Source organism: Balaenoptera acutorostrata, chromosome 19, assembly GCF_949987535.1.
Source record: "Balaenoptera acutorostrata chromosome 19, mBalAcu1.1, whole genome shotgun sequence".
Taxonomy (NCBI): domain Eukaryota; kingdom Metazoa; phylum Chordata; class Mammalia; order Artiodactyla; family Balaenopteridae; genus Balaenoptera; species Balaenoptera acutorostrata.
The window spans coordinates 4,593,901-4,611,053 of NC_080082.1; positions in this window are offsets into that span (position 1 = coordinate 4,593,901).

The window sequence follows — 17,153 nt, forward strand, 5'->3', positions numbered from 1 at the left end:
CTCCAGCTGTGTCTGTTTGGTTCATTTATTTGTAACAGAGCTGAAGGAAATCTATAAAATGGAAGCATCTGTGTCATGGGCAGGTGGGAATTTGTCAGATGATTTTCTGTTTTCCTGTCTGTTTGGAATATGGAAGTTTCAAGAATTTTTAAAAACAAAAGAATTTGCATAGTGTACCCAGCAACGGCAGGGAGTAATGACAGAGGGCTCACCTAGACAGGTGACTTTGTCTGAAGTAGAACAGATGGAAGAGGCCAGGGAAGCAAAGGGAACAGCAGTGAGTGTTCTCACAGAGGCCCCGCCCAGAACGGACAGCCTGGTGCTGCCCAACAGCATGAGGTTTTTTTTGTTTTTTTTAATTGAAGTGTAGTTGGTTTACAATGTTGTGTTAATTTCTGCTGTACAGCAAAGTGACTCAGTTATACATATATATACTGATACATTCTTTTTCATCTTCTTTTCCATTATGGTTTCTCACAGGATATTGAATATAGTTCCCTGTGCTATACAGTGGGACCTTGTTGTTTATCCATTCTCTATATAATAGTTTGCATCTGCTAACGCCAAACTCCCAATCATCCCTCCCTGATCCCTCCCCCCTTGGCAACCACAAGTCTGTTCTGTATGTCTGTGAGTCTGTTTCGTAGATAAGTTCATGGGTGTCATTTTAGATTCCACATATAAGTGATATCATATGGTACTTGTCTTTCTGACTGACTTCACTTAGTATGATAATCTCTAGGTCCATCCATGTTGCCGCAAATGGCATTATGTTCTTTTTTATGGCTGAGTAATATTCCACTGTATATATATATGTACCACATCTTCTTTATTCATTTACCTGTGGATAGACATTTAAGTTGTTTCCATGTCTTGGCTATTGTGAGCAGTGCTGCTATGAACATAGGGGTGCATGACTCTTTTTGAATTATAGTTTTGTCTGGGTACATGCCCAGGAGTGGGATTGCTGGGTCGTATGGTAGCTCTATTTTTAGTTTTTTAAGGAACCTCCATAGTGGCTGTATCAATTTACATTCCCACCAACAGTGCGGGAGGGTTCCCTTCTCTCCACACCCTCTCCAGCATTTATTGTTTGTAGACTTTTTGATGATGGCCATTCTGAGCGGTGTGAGGTGGTACCTCGTTGTAGTGCTGATTTGCATTTCTCTGATAATTAGTGATGTTGAGCATCTTTTCATGTGCCCCAACAGCACATGTTTTGAGTTAGAAGATTCAAACTCCAACAGAAGTGAGGCTGGTTGCTGTTAAGAACAAATTGTTGGTCTGAAAGATCACGAGGAAGAAAGTCCCCAGATGCTCCCAGCACCCTCCTCCAGGCTGCCTCCCTCAAGACCCGGGGCACCCACTGCCCAGGCCCCCATGTCCTGTATCCCTGCACCCCGTCTCATCAGCCTCGGCAGAAGCCTTCCACCGGGTGCTCGCTGCTTCTGGCTCTGCCTCCAGGGTCACACCTGGAGGGCAGGGGTATGGCTTATGCATCTGTCCAGCTCCTGGCACAGTGCCTGGCATACAGGAGGAACCCACTGAATACTCAGTAAATGGATACCACCTAAATGAGCTGGCTCTACAGAGAGGTGCCTGTGCTTCTCAAAGCATGTCCGCAGGCACCCACAGCAAAATCACCTGGCATATTTGCTAAGACGCAGATTCCTGGGCCCCAACCCAGACCCAGTGAGTTGCTGTCTTTGGGGATCATCCCAGAATCTGCATTTTTAGCAAGTTTACCGAGTGATTCTTAGCTACCCTGATAAGAAGGTCTTTTCAGGGGGTAGAGCCTAGTAATGCATTTTCCCCTTGGTTCTTGGTGTTTGTGATCCAGGCACTGCATTAGCGTCACCTGGGAACGGGTGAAAGGCAGACTCTTCAAGCCCAGTCAATGGCCTATTGAATCACAGACTCTGGGGGCGGGCTGGGGGGTTGTGCATTTAAACACGCCCTCAGGCCAATGCTGGTGCATGTTTGAGTTTGGGAACCCCTGTTTCTGACCACAGCCCTACTTTCCACCCTTTTGCTACATTTTTTCACTGTATAAGTGTTACTTGCCATCATAAAAGTATTTAGAAAGCAGAGATAAAGAAGATAAAGACAGGGAATTCCCTGGTGGTCCGGTGGTTGGGACTCCGTGTTTCCAGTGCAGGAGGTGCAGGTTCGATCCCTGGTCGGGGAACTAAGATCCCACATGATGCAAGGCACGGCCAAAAAAAAAAGATGAAGATAAAAATGATCTGATACTCTACCTCTCAGGTAGAAGTCTTGTCTCAATTGGGGGTATATCTTTCCAGATTTTCTAAAGCAGCAAATACATTTTTATTTTCAAAAATGGAGATTGTACTCTGTTCATGTTTTTGTAACTTGCCCTTCCTACTCATCAATATGTGGTGAACACTCTTTCAGGTCGGTGAATACTACTATAGTCATCATTTTTTATGACTTATACTGGATAGTTGGACAGTCATTAATTTAGCCCTACCTCTATGACTGGATGTTTAGAGAGTTGCAGTTGGCAAGCTGGTGACCCATAAGCCAGATTTGGCCCCTTGATGTGATGGGATTGCACATACATAGCTGCACAGTTTGCCCTGAACTTACATGAGACTAGTGACTCCAGAGTTGTGCAGTGTAAGACCTGCACAACAGTACTCAGAAGCCCCAACCCAAATCGTGAATTGGTTGCCACCATTTAAAAATGGAAAGATTTCACATAAAAACCCAGCTCTCAACTTCTGACAAATCCAAAGATCTAATAACACTGGGATTACATTCCAGCAGAGCGGGGAGAGCCTGGGACTGAGACAGCTGCTCCCTCAGATGCGGGTGTGTGTGCACTCTCCAGGGCCCTGCAGTCTTCACCTCTCTGGTTAAACCCATGGCCATCCTTTTACATGAACTCCTTTCTGTCAACAGTCTGATCCTATAAGCGTTTGAATTTGCCACTCCTAGATGACACTTTTAAATATTTATTGAATGAATGAATGAATCACTTTTCAAAGCCACAATAGCCTAGAGACAGAAGATGCTTCTTTTATTTCATTTAAATAACCCAGATGGGGAGTTGCTATAGCAACTCGGGAACCGTATTGTAGATTGCTTCAGGGATGATCACAGCATCCTCCAAGAAGCAGTGTCCCTCCCTCCCCCCGACCCCGACCCGGTGGGCGTTACTTCCAGCATGGCTATAGATACAGTGGCTTTTTAATGGGGAGAAGTAGGTGTGCTTTTAGAACAGAATGTTAGCTTTGAAAGGAGCATAGGTACCATTTAGTCCTATAGATTCCAGTTCCTCCCCCACAAAGGATTCCTTTCATTATTTACCTCCGCATGCGTCCCATATTTTGGAACAGTTGTCTTGCAAACAAACTGCATTTGGGAAGCACAGACTTGTTTTCTTATTTAAAAAGAAAATCAAAGATGAATTGTGGTAGCCGATGTCATATCGTGCTTAAGTAAATGGGTTCTAATCCTGACTCTGCCGTTCATTTGCTGTGTGACCTTGGGCAAGTTATAAAACCCCTCTGAGCCTCAGTTTCATTACCTTTTTAATAATAACGACAGTCCCCATCTTATAAGGTTGCGGCAAAATATCTGGTACATGGCTAGGCATGGAGCGTTCAGCACAGTGCTTGGCTAATAATGACAACCACTCGATACAGAATGGCCATTAAAATTTTGATATCAACAGTAATCACGGGGGCCATCCAAAGCTCTCCTTGCTGCCTTGTGAGTGTGTTGTTGGCCCTTGGAGTTGGACTCTGCCCTATCTCCTGGACCCCCATCAGGGTCCTTGAACTCGTGTCATGTATTGTGTCTCTTGGGTAATGACCCTGGCTACTCAATGTTCATTCTAACTCCTTTGAAAAGTTAAAAACCAATTCCCCAAATTCTCTTGGAGCTCAGGTTCTGGGTATGAGTTTGGTTGTGCTAATTAAATGTGTTCACAGGAGATTTGGAAGGTGGGAAGGAGATGAAACTGTCTCTCTGTGGTCTGTTTTTTCTTGGCCATCAAGGTCGTGGGGATGCTGGTGTCCAGTCTCCAGGTTTGGGGGTGTCTAGAGGCAGGTGCAGGGCAGCAGTGGGGGCTCTCTCACCCCTGGACTGCAGCTCTGAAGATGTGTTCCTCACTCAACAGTCCCCCTGGCAGCTTTCTGATTCTCAGCCCTCCTGATTGTGGCAGCTCCCCCGGTGGGTCAGTTCTGCAGCGTCTGGGGGTCATTACAGCAGCTGGGCCTGGCGCTGCTCCTCCAGCCAGCCCTCAGTTTTGTAAGCGCCTAGTGCTTTGTACTGAACTGTTTTCTGCCGGAAATACTTAGAATTGTTTCTGCTTTCTTCATGGAGACTGACTCATGCCGCCCCCCCCCACCCCCCACCCCATACCCCATCCCTGCTGGCCTCCTGGTGTGTGTGTGCCTGCCCTGCCCTTCCATCAGCAGCTGGGTCTGACTCTAAGCCTGACTCAGGTCTCAGGGCTAGCTGCTTACCTCCGGTGTAGACAACCTACTTCAGACTGCAGCCTACCTGCCCGGAGGCACTTGGACCCCTCTCGAGTACATTGTACAGGGGTGTGGTGGTTCTAAGTTCTCACTACTCTGATTGCTGGGAGCTCTCCCTTAGCAATGAGTAAGTTCGAGAGTCACTAAGGAGTATTTCAAAACTAAAAATAATGAGTCTGGCTTGAAAATTACTCCCAGCATCATCACGTCATAAAAGCCTGCGGGGGTGGGGTGAGGGCCAGACCAGTTTCCCTTTATGTGCCTCAAAATGTAATGATTCAATTAGTGACTAAGTCATGAGCTTTTTCTTTCTTTCTTTTTTTAAAAAATAAATTTATTTTTCTTTCTTTATTTTTGGCTGTGTTGGTTCTTTGTTGCTGCACGCAGGCTTTCTCTAGTTGTGGCGAGCAGGGGCTACTCTTCAGTGTGGTGCGTGGGTTTCTCATTGCCGTGGCTTCTCTTGTTGCGGAGCAAGGGCTCTAGGCACATGGGCTTCAGTTGTGGCTCGCGGGCTCTAGAGCACAGGCTCAGTAGTTGTGGCATACGGGCTTAGTTGCTCCGCGGCATGTGGGATCTTCCCGGACCAGGGCTCGAACCCGTGTCCCCTGCATTGGCAGGTGGATTCTTAACCACTGCACCACCAGGGAAGTCCCGATGAGCTTATTCTTATTAATGTTTTAATCTTTCTAAACGACAAAAGTAATAGATACTCAGTGTAACTAATTCTAAATAATACAGAAGTATATAAAAAAAAAGTCTGGAAGAATACAGACCAAACTATAAATGGCGAGTACCTCAATCATCTGTATTCTTCCAGACTTTTCTTTGTACTTGTACAAACACACACACATGTACAGGCATGCATAGATATAATTTTTTTGATAAAATAAAATTATATATGTAAAATTGCACGTATGTGAGAAATTTTACATACATGTGGAGAGAGAGTATATATAGTTTTGCAATGTGCTACTTTCACTTAACAGTGCATCAAGGAAGATGTTCCCCACCGGTGCATATAGATATCTTTCATTTTATTTAAATTCTCTTCAGTTTTTGAGGTTACAGAGGTACAACGGTTTACTGAGCTAGTCCCCTATTGATGGACACTGTGGCTGGCAGAATTCTATGATGACCCCCAGTGACCCCCCTTCAATATCCGCCTCCCCTTGAGTGTGGGAGGAACTTACAAGTATGATGGGGTGTCACTCCTGTGACTAGGGTGGGTTCACGGCACTGCAGGTTTTAAGAAAGGGAGGTTATTCTCGGTGGGCCTGACCTAATCAGGTGAGCTCTTAAAAGGGATGGGTTCTTTCTGGTGGGGGGATTCTCCACTGCTGAGGGGTGGGGGTCACGTGGAAGGGCCTGAGAGAGGTCCCCAGGACTGGAGAGCCACTCCTGGCTGACAGTGAGCAAGAAAAGGGGGCCTCAGTTATAAAGCCATGGGGAAATGAATTCTGCCACCAACCCAAATGTGCTTGTAAGAGGACCGTGATCTGCAGGTGAGGCCACAGCTTGCTGACATCTTGATTTTGGCCTTGATACCTTGAGCAGAGAACCCAGCCCAGTTGTGCCGGGACTTCTAACCTACAGAATCGGGAAATCCTAGGTGGGCAGGGGGTTAGAGGGGTCTCATTGTCAGTTGCCAAGTTGGGGGTAATTTGTTAACACAACAGAAAACGAATGTGACATTTAGGCTGTTTCCAGCTTTTGTGTGTTTGTTCGTTTTTAATTAACACCTCTGTCTCGAACCTCTTGCACATGCATATTTATGTCACAGAGTTTCTAAAAGATTTTTGGGTGAAGCATTTAGATTATGACATGAACCACCAAACTGCCCTCCTGAAGCCCTGTGTCGATTGACACTCTGCCCTGTGTCCCCACCCCCTCACCATCACTGGCTATTAGCCATCTTTTCTATTATGGTAAAATGCACACAACATAACATCTACCATTTTAACCATTTTATTTTTTTAAACATTTTGTGAGAATTTATTTATGTATTTATTTGGTTGCACCAGGTCTAAGTTGCGGCTTGTGGGCTCTTTAGTTGTGGCTTGCCAGCTCCTTAGTTGTGGCATGCATGTGGGATCTAGTTGCCTGACCAGGGATCGAACCCAGGCCCCCTGCATTGGGTGTGTGGAGTCTCATTCACTACGCCACCAGGGAAGTCCCATTTTAACCATTTTATTTTATTTTAAAATTTATTTATTTATTTATTTTAAATTTTTGGCTGCGTTGGGTCTTCGTTGCTGCGCGCAGGCTTCTCATTGCAGTGGCTTCTCTTGTTGCGGAGCACAGGCTCTAGGCACACAGGCTTCAGTAGTTGTGGCACGCAGGCTCAGTAGCTGTGGCTCACAGGCTTAGTTGCTCTGCGGCATGTGGGATCTTCCCAGACCAGGGCTCGAACCCGTGTCCCCTGCATTGGCAGGCGGATTCTTAGCCACTGCGCCACCAGGGAAGCCCCCATTTTAACCATTTTAAAGTCAGTGATTCATTGGCATTATATTCACAACACTGTGCAACCGTCACCACTACGTAGTTCCAGAACTTTCCATCACCCTCTAAGGACACCTCATACCCCTTAAGCAGTTGCCCCCTATCTCCATGCCCACCCCCTGGCAGCCACTAATCTTTTCTCTGTCTTTTTTTGTTTGTTTGTTTTTTAAAGATTTTTTGATGTGGACCATTGTTAAAGTCTTTATTGAGTTTGGTACAATATTGCTTCTGTTTTTTTATGTTTTAGTTTTTTGGCCATGAGTCATGTGGGATCTTAGCTCCCCTACCAGGGATCCAACCCAAGCTCCCTGCATTGGAAGGCGACGTCTTAACCACTGGACCATCAAGGAAGTCCCTTCTTTCTGTCTTATTATTAACCTTTCTACTTTTTTGCCAGTTGGATATGCAAATAGGGGTGTTTTTTTTCCAAACTGCTTTGACAGCAGGATAATGCACCGTCTCCTCCTTGAGCTCAGGCTTGTGTGTTTCAGTTGAGGCTCAACAAACAACAAATGGACACATCCTCGCCCTCCCGTTCCTCCCAGCATTCCCCATCTCTGTCAACCCCCATCGTGGCATCAACAACCTCCCAGATGGAGACCCTCACGTCCCTCCTCCATTACTTGTCCGAGGTCTGTTGATTCCAACTGGGAAAGCCTCCTGCCTCCTATCCTGCTCCCCGCCCCCTTCAGGCCCTCCTCTGGTCTGCAGGGACCAGGGGGCAGGGAAGGAGGCTGAGTGCCAGGGAAACAGCAGGGAGGGGTGGGGACTGCGGCCACGGGGCGAGGCCATGCCCTGGTAAAGAGACCACCCTCACCCACGCTATGGTGGCTGCGTGTTCCCAGATCTTCTGATTTTCAAAAGAAGCCCAGATCTGGATACTTATATAAAAGGAATTGGCATGTCACTTAGAGAGCAAGCTCTCGGTGTTCCGGACAGCCCGGGGGGAAGCGGGGGTGTCTGGGGTGGGGGGAGGCCTGGAGCCATCTCTCCCCACGGGCGGCTCCTTTGCCAAAAGAAGGTGTGGGGACAGCAGGTCCCAGGTTGCCGGAAGCTTGAAAAGCCCCAGGCAGACGCCCCCGGCTAGTCTCCAGGCCCCGCTCCCTCCTGCTAGGCCCTTTAAAGATTCTGGAACGTTCTCTCCAGCTGCCCATGTGACTGTGGCCGTTTCCATAGTGCTGCCTAGCGTCTGCAGAGCAGCAGACCCATGTGTGTCTCTTTCCGGGGCCAGGGCCAAGCACCCCACCCCGTGTGACAGGGAGATGTCCGGCGGGGGTGTGCGGTGGGTTTCTGAGCAGATGCGGGGGGCGGCTCTGACCTGCCCAGGCTGGTGAATTGTGCTGAGAAAGCGTTAGGAGCTGCGGCTGTTATTGGGCTGCAAGAAAGAAAACCTCAGCCCCAGGCCAGGCTTCGGGAGCTGGCAGGGGCCACACCAGCTGTCAGGAAGCAGGGCGGGGTGCTGGGGGTGAGGGCAGGGAATGCTGCCTTTAACAAGCTCCCGGGGACCTGAGAACCTGGCTCCTGCTTGCAAGTTTCTCTAAAAGGCTCTTCTTGGGAGCTCCCTGCTGGTCGAGTGGTTAGGATTCAGCGCTTTCACGGCCGGGCCCGGGTTCAATTCCTGGCCAGGGAACTGAGATCCCACAAGCCGTGCTGTGTGGCAAAAAAAAAAAAAAAAAGGCTGCTGTTCACAATAGCCATTAGGCCCCAAGGTCTGCTGTCACTTAAGATCTCAGGTTTCATTTCCACGTGGGAAGGCATTAGCTCTGGGCTTCCTGCGGAGCCCACCACTAAAACCTCTGTGCTCGGAGGAGAAATTGGCGGGGTGGGTCGGGGGAGGGGAGCAAGAAGCCCTCCCTGGAAGGAAGACCCTTTTAATTGAGGGCCTACTATGTGACAAGCCTACCTCATTGTCATCTAGGCAGAATGCAATACTATCAAGCCATTTTACAGATGTGGAACCTGAGGCTCAGAGAGGTCAAGCTACTTGCCTAAGGTCACAAAGCTAGAAAGTGGTGGAGCTGGCATTTCAACCCAAGTCTGCTGGCTCAAAAGTGCACCCTGATATCTTTCTCTCCCTCCCTTGCTCCCTCTCTACCTCCTTCCTTCCCTCTCTCTTTTTCCTTTTGTCCCTCCCTCCCCCTCTCCTTCCCCATCCCCTACAGAACCATCCATCCTATGGTCTTTTATACTCCAGGTTGGATATTCCACCGGCCTCTCAAGCCTAACAGACGGGGGTGGTCCAAGCTGCCACAATCCTTCGCGTGGATCATGGCCACAGTCTCCTGACTCCCCTTTTTGCCTGGTTTTCAAGATCTAAGTCAGATCACGTCCCTCCCCTGCTCAGATCCGGTATAGGTCCCCGTTCACACAGAGCAAAACCCAAAGTGGTTACAACAGCACCAAGGCCAAATGTGACTGGGACCCCAATGTCTCACCAACCTCACTACTTGCCCCTGCATCACCACCTCTGGTCCAGGCACACTAGCCTTCTCACTGTGCTTCATGCTTTTGTGGCACAGTGAGCCTCAGGGCCTTTGCACGACTCCCTCCCCTCCCTGTGCCTGAAGCTTGCTTACCCTGACATTCCTGTGCTGGATCCCTCATTCACACAGCTCTCTGCCCATTGTCACCTATCAGAGAGGCCCGCCCTGACCCCTGTTTTAAAACAGTACCCTGCATCCTTCTCTAGGCCCTGGGCCTTACTTACTTTTTTTCAGAGCGCTAATCACCACCTACACCAGAACAGATCTATCTCTGCATCCATGTCGGCATCTATATGTCCATCTGCATCTATAGCTGTTTCCATATCTGTATTTCTACTTTATATGTATCTGTGTCTGTATGCATATCTATCTGGAACCCTAGCTACATGGATAAATCGCTTAGGGGGTTTAAGATGATGCCTACAGTTCTATGACCTTGTTTCACATTGTTCCACCTTATTTCACCTTGTTTTCGTGCCCTTGACTTGAGGTCAGACCCGGGATTCTCAACCACAAGTGACTTTGCCCCCCTGGTAGATGCTGGGCAATGTCTGGAGACATTTTTGGTGATCTTGACTGGAAGGGTGGCGGGCGCCACGTGGCACCCAGTGGGTCCAGGCTTGGACCATCTGCTCCTTCACTTCTCTCTTCCCAGCACCTAGGAGGGCACCTGGGCCACAGTGGGCGCTCGGTAAACGGGGTTACTGTCTTCGCCCTAAAATACCAGCAGTGTGACAAGGACTGGGGAGGGAATGTGGGAAACTTTTCTACACCTTGTGCTGAGGAGGCTTTTGTGACATAAAAACCGGGGATGATTGAGATGGTCTGTGTATCGATTTCTCCAAAGGCCAGACTTGTGACTTCACTAGTTATTTGTACTGAAGTCAGAAGAATCTTTAATAAACCTGAAAGGGACTTCCCTGGTGGTACAACGCAGGGGACACGAGTTCGAGCCCTGGTCCGGGAAGATCCCACGTGCCACCGAGCAACTAAGCCTGTGCGCCACAACTACTGAGCCTGCACTCTAGAGCCGGCGAGCCACAACTACTGAAGCCCACACACCACAACTACTGAAGCCCACGTGCCACAACTACTGAAGTCTGCACGCCTAGAGCCCGTGCTCCGCAACAAGAGAAGCCACTGCTGTGAGAAGTCTGCGCACCGCAACGAAGAGTAGCCCCCACTCGCCACAACTAGAGAAAGCCCGCGCGCAGCAACGAAGACCCAACGCAGCCCAAAAAAAAAAAAAGCCTGAAAGGAGAGGGTCGGGGACGCAGGGGTGAGGGCTGCAGGTCAGGAGGGAGACAACATGCATCCACACATCACCAAATGCTCTGGGAACTTCTGGGGATCTATCCTAAGGATGGGGCAAGACAGCTATTTAATTATTCATGATTCGCGCTTTATTTCAGTTAAAAAAAAAAAAAAAAGAAAAGAAAAGAAAATGCCAGATGCCATGGTCATGGGGTCCTCAGGTTCCCCCTGACACGCTGCTTCTGAGCTCTGGTTTCAGTGTTGATTTCAACGCTTGGATGACCCTGGGCCCCTTGGCCTTCGGGTGCCAGGTGTTGGCCCAGTGACCCCATCTGCTGTGCTGGGAATGGGATTCTGCCCCCCCAGGGTCATGGAGCCAGCACTTGAAAGGCTGTCTCTCTGACCCCCAAACCTGCGCTTTCTCGTATGAAATCGTGTTCCCTTCACCCAGCGGAATTTTGAGAATCAACACGTCCACCAAAACAAGAGAAGTTGAAAGGCCAAAGGCATCCGCTCAACCCCATGTGTCACTGAGAGGGGGCCCTGGGCAGAGAAGGGAGGGTTGGCAGTGTGGGGTCCTGGCTCTGGCTCTGGTTTTGCTGGGGACAAGCTGTGTGGCCCTGGGACAGTCCCTTTGCTTCCATGGCTCTCAGTGTCCCTGGAATTATGTCGGTCTCCCCCAGAGTTGCCAGATATGAGACTGGCAATTTGCGTGGTGATTTCAGGGCGCACAGAGGAACAGTCATTATGTTGATTGCCATGTAATAATTGGAATGTATTAAAACATGCAACAAAGGGAGCTAACATTTCCCCCAGCAGTTCTGACACTTGGGCCTGCACAGAACCCCCTGGAGGGTGTGTTAAATATCCCCAGGACCACCCCTAGCATTTCTGACCCAGAGGGTCTGGGTAGGGCCCAAGAATCTGCCTTTCTAGCCCCCAAGTGGTGCTGATGCTGTGGGTCAGGGGACCCCACTTTGAGAACCACTGACCAGGAAGATACTTGCCGGGTGCAATGTGCTCAGCGGTGTGCTGGAGCCGGCTTGACCGGGGGCTCATTCCTCCTAACACCACGTTTGGTGACCTCACATCTGTAACTTGAAATTGACTGTGATGGAAATATTTACACCAGGGAAATTGGAAATCCGTAAACGCTGCAAATCAGGGCTCCCCTCAGAGCCAGTTGTTAAAGTTCCCAGCATACCACTGCCTGCCCAGAGCTGTTCTATCCACTGCACATGTATTAACTCATTGAATCCTTTCAACCACCCAAGGCAGTACATGCTATTGTTATTCCCACTCTACAGATTTGGAAACAGAGGCCCAGGAAGTTTAAATAACTTGCCCGAGATTACACAGCTCACGAGGGCTTCTCAGCTTAAACATTCTGGATTCACAGTCTGTGTTTTTTTGTTTTTTTTTTAATTTTTATTTATTTTATTTATTTATTTTTGGCTGCATTGGGTCTTTGTTGCTGCGCACAGGCTTTCTCTAGTTGCGGCGAGCGGGGGCAACTCTTTGTTGCGGTGCACAGGCTTCTCACTGCGGTGGCTTCTCTTGTTGTGGAGCATGGGCTCTAGGAACACAGGCTTCAGTAGTTGTGGCACACAGGCTCAGTACTTGTGGCTCACGGGCTTAGTTGCTCCGAGGCATGTGGGATCTTCCCAGACCAGGGCTCGAACCTGTGTCCCCTGCATTGGCAGGCGGATTCTTAACCACTGCGCCACCAGGGAAGTCCCTCACTGTCTGTGTTGTTAATCACTGAACTATGCAGCTCATCAAAACCCTGATTTCATGGATGTTGCCTAGGGTATGGCTAAGAAAAGAAAAACCACAGTAGGTTGATTTTTAAAAAAATATGAACTGAATAATAGTGCTGCTGTGTTGCAGACGACAGAGTTAGCTCAGATGAGCTTTCCTGGGTTTATTTATAAGGAAAAGGTGTGCTCTCCTTTGGAGAAAAGATTCCAAAGCACTTCCACTGTGGTAGAGGGTCATACCAGGTGACAAGCAGGGGACCCTTGGGGATTAATGTGTTCAGACGATATTTCTAGATGTTTCTGAGATGCACGTTATGGCTTTGAATTTTATTTTTTTATTTTTAATATTTATCTGGCTGCACCGGGTCTTAGTTGCAGCACGCGGGATCTAGTTCCTTGACCAGGGATCGAACCCGGGTCCCCTGCTTTGGGAGCGAGGAGTCTTAACCTCTGGACCACCAGGGAAGTCCCAAGGCTTTGAATTTTAAACAGTGATGCCAGCTTGAACTTGTCCTAAAATTTGGATCTATGCCCAGTCCTTCAAAGTCTTATCAATATGTAAATAGAAAACAAGATTTAAAAAATCCACCCTACATCGTGCCTGGATGTGGGGAAATCTGTCAAGGTGGCCTTGAATGAAGGTCTCTGGGATGCCACGTGCTCTCGTGGGACCAGGACCAGTGTTGACTGCACACCTCAGATGTGCTGTGTGGATCCTGGGTGTTCACTGCATATGTTACACGATAAGGACCGTCTGCCGACTGAAGCTTGGGGGAAGGCTAAGAATAAAGAAGTAACAGAGAAATCCAGAAGTCAAACTCGGGACAGTCCAGTCTCAAATTCCTATCCGTCGCCTGTGCTGTCAGAGCGCCTCGCAAATCAACTCAGAGCTTTGTGAGTCCGTTCAAAGACAAAATGCCAACTCATGTATTCATGTAGCAAACAGTTACTGTGCGCGTACTATGTGCCAGGCTTTGTGCCGAGTGCTGGGCTAGCAGAAGCCAACGGTACAGACTCAGACAGTTAAAAAAAAAAAAAAAAAGTAAATACTCCACATCATTAAAGTTAGTGCCACGAAGGAAGGAAGCAAGAGGGTTTGCTAAGAGCGTAGCCGTGGGTGGGAGAGGTGCCAGATCCCCTTTCAAGCAGGGTGATCCCAAAAAGCCTCTCTGGATGGTGAGGCTTAAGCTGAAATTGGAAGGCTGAGGAGGCGTGGTCCATGGGAGATCTGGGTGGTGGGTTGCATAAGAGCCTCCTAAGGTATTCAGGTTTTAATCCCTGGAACCTGCCAATATTACTTCATAGGGCCTAAGGGACTCTGTGGGGGAGATTAAGATTCTTGACACAAGGTGCATGATCCTGGATTATCTAGGTGGGCCTATGTGATCACACATTTTCCTCTAGGAGAGGGAGGCAGGGAGATGTTTGATTACAGAAGCAGGTGTGGTGATGGAAGCAGGAGATTGGAGTGATGGGCTGGGAGCCCAGGAATGTGAGCGCCTCTGGGGGCGGGAGGGGCAAGGAATGGATTCTCCCCTGGAGGCTTCAGGAGGGAACCCACCCCATTGACACCTTGATTTTTAGCCCAGTGAGACTCATTTCAGAAATCTGACCTGCTGAACTGTAACAGAATCATTTGTATTATTTTAAGCCACTGCCTTTGTGATGATTTGTTACAACAGTGAGCAGTAAAGGATTAACCTTGCCCGATTTGACCTGAGTTCTGGGAGGTGACGTTGGAATATCCTGCCTAAGAGTGTTTTTTTTTTTAACCTGGAGCCTTGGGCCACACTGTATAGTCTATGCCGACAATGTGATGTATGGTGGCGGCCTTGGACTCAACCCCTGGAGGGGCTGCAGGTTAAGGTCGACCCTGTGGGTGGTCAGCCAAATCCATATGACTGAGCCCCGATAAAGACTCTGGCCGTCAAGGCTGGGTGAGCTTCTCTGTCTGGCCATATTCTGAGCATGTTTTCACATCAATGATGGGAGAAATAAGTGCTGTCCACACGACTCCCTGGGGAGGGAGCAACTAGGTGCTTGTGCTTGGTCTTTCCCGGACTCCGCCCTTTGCGTCACTGCCCTTTGCTGACTTTAATCTGTATCCTTTCACTGTAGTAAACTGTACTGACGAGTATAATGGCTTTTCTGAATTCTGTGAGTCCTTCCAGTGAATCATCAAACTGAAGGGTGGTCTTGGGGACCCCCACGTACAGTTGGTGTTGGAAGTGAGGTGGTCTTGGGATTCCCAAGCCTTGTGTGCAGCAATGGGAAACCACCACAAGTGCAAAGGCCCTGTGGTAGGAAAGTCACATTATGCGCTTGGAGCGTCACTAAAACCCGTGTAGCTGGGACATAGAGAATGATGGGGGGTAGGCGGCTGCCAGCCATGGAGACACAGGGACAGTGTCTCCACCACTGACCATGATGGGGGCTCATCCACACCCTGACGTCTGGTTTCCCTGGAAGCTGTCCCCTGCTGGAGATGGGTAATGTGGGCCTCCAAAGCTGGGCTGTTAAACCTGAATCCTTCGCTCCTCTGCCTAGCTCTATCCCTGAGATCCGGAATCTGTTCTGGGATGATCCTTGGGCTCCTCTTACATCTCTGCTTCTGCGCTGGCCGCCGGAAGTTGTTTACACTGAGTCAGTTTCAGACGGCTTGTCCACCAGGCATGTCTCGCTGTAAAGGAATCTGGCTCTTTCTGGCGGATACGTTCCGGCCTCTGGTGTCCTGAGGTAGCATGAGCCCGGGTGCCTAGGAATCTGTCCCCCAGGGTGCGGACAATCTCATTATGGGACTCCTGGGGGTCCTGCAGGTCGGGGTAGATCGAGACACCAGTGATGTCAATGGGAACCACACACAGTAAACATTTTGGGAGCACTCACCCCGTGCAGACACTGCCATGAGCCTTCCTGCCTTGCCCCGCTCATCCTTACAAGCACCCTTTGGGGTGAGTGGTGATTATTCCCATTTCACAGATGAGGGTCCTGAGGCTCAGAGGGGTAGTAACTGACTCTGGTAAGCAGACACAAATGTGACTGGAATCCAGGTCGGACTCCAAAGCCCAGCTCTTAGACCACGATGAACTGCCTCTCACTCAGCAGGAAGCCTTCACACACCCCGGGAAAACTGCTTCTTCCGTGGTTTGCTCAGGAAATGGTTTCTGAGTGCCCCTGCTGCTGGACTCTGCACTGGGGATTTCGCGGTTGGTTTAGTTTGGGTTCCCAAACCAAAAGAACTCGAGGCAAGGATTCAAGTGCAAGGGGTTTATTTTGGAGGTGGTCTTGGATAGTGAGGAGGGGAGTGGGGGTGAGACAGGGAAGGGAAGGAGCCAGTAACGGGAGGGGTTGTGACTGCCACAGGACACTTGCAGGATGCACCTGAGTGTCTTCCCACCCGAGGCCAGGCATTGGCTCCGGGTTCCTCTCAGCCTGTCTGGTGGGCCAGCCTTACAGGTGGATAAAGTGGGTCCTGGCCAAAGAGAGCTGCCAGGCAGAGAAATGCAGGTGCTGGTGGTCAAGGGCAGGTGGGGACATCACAGGATAAAGGCAAAGGGGAGTTGGGGCTAGAGTGGCAAAAGAGATTGGGGGGGTGCATGTGATTAACTTATCATTAACAAGGTCCCAAACTGTGACTCTGGGGCCAGAGGGACCAAAGTGAGCAAATGGTCTGGGTGGGGACCAGGGTGACCAACTGCCCCGATTTGCCCCAGGATCATCCAGTTTTAAAACTGGAAGGCCCACGTCCTAGGCAATTCAGAATGATTGGTCTCCCTACCTTCTGCCTCGTGGGGACTGTGGGACCATGCAAAGCAGGTGCTCCCTCTGAAGTGACAACCCCACCTAGCTCAGTGAACTTCACCGTGCTGGGAGTGCGGCTCAGTTCTGCCAGATCATCTAACATTTCAAGAAGAGTCAGGAATCTAGATTTTATGTGAAATTTCTCAATTTTAATTGTTTGGAATTAATCCACATTTTAAAAGCTCTAGGTGTGTCTAGGGAGTGATGGGGCCAGCTTCCCCCGTAAGTGGTCAGAAGTCATTGCTTTGGTGTGCAAGAGGCACCAAGGGGGCAGGACCCAGGGCAGAGCTCTTTGTTCTTTGCCCTTTGGTCTTCCAGGCTGCCTGTGAAGGGGGGTCAGGGCCGCCTGTGGGTGCCCACGAGGGAGCCCGTGGGTGAGGATGGCCCTCGCTGGGTCTACAGAACCCCATGGGAAGGGAGCTGAGTACCTCCAAGTCTAGCCCCTCATTTCACAAAAGAGGCCCAAGACTGAGAATCCTCTCCAGGGCCCCAAAGCAAAACCGTGAACCACCATAGTTCATCCATCCCTACATCTGTTTGGCCCCCACCCTCTTCCGCCTCACCACCCCTTCCAAGATTTCTATGACAGGGTCTGAGATTCTTCTCGAACACAAGCACCACGGACAAGTAACAAGATCCTTTGGCAAATGGGAAGGGTCAAGGACACAGCTGCTCTTGAGGTTTTATTAGAGAAATCTGCCTAATTAAAGGAAGTTGCTGGTTGACTTTTTTTTTTTTTTTTCCCAAAACAAGGAAGCTAATAAAACATTGTCTTTAGAAGGAAGGATAAGTATGCACTTTCCTAGTTTATTTTTCAAGAATCCTATTATGGAGAGAAGCCAGGTCTC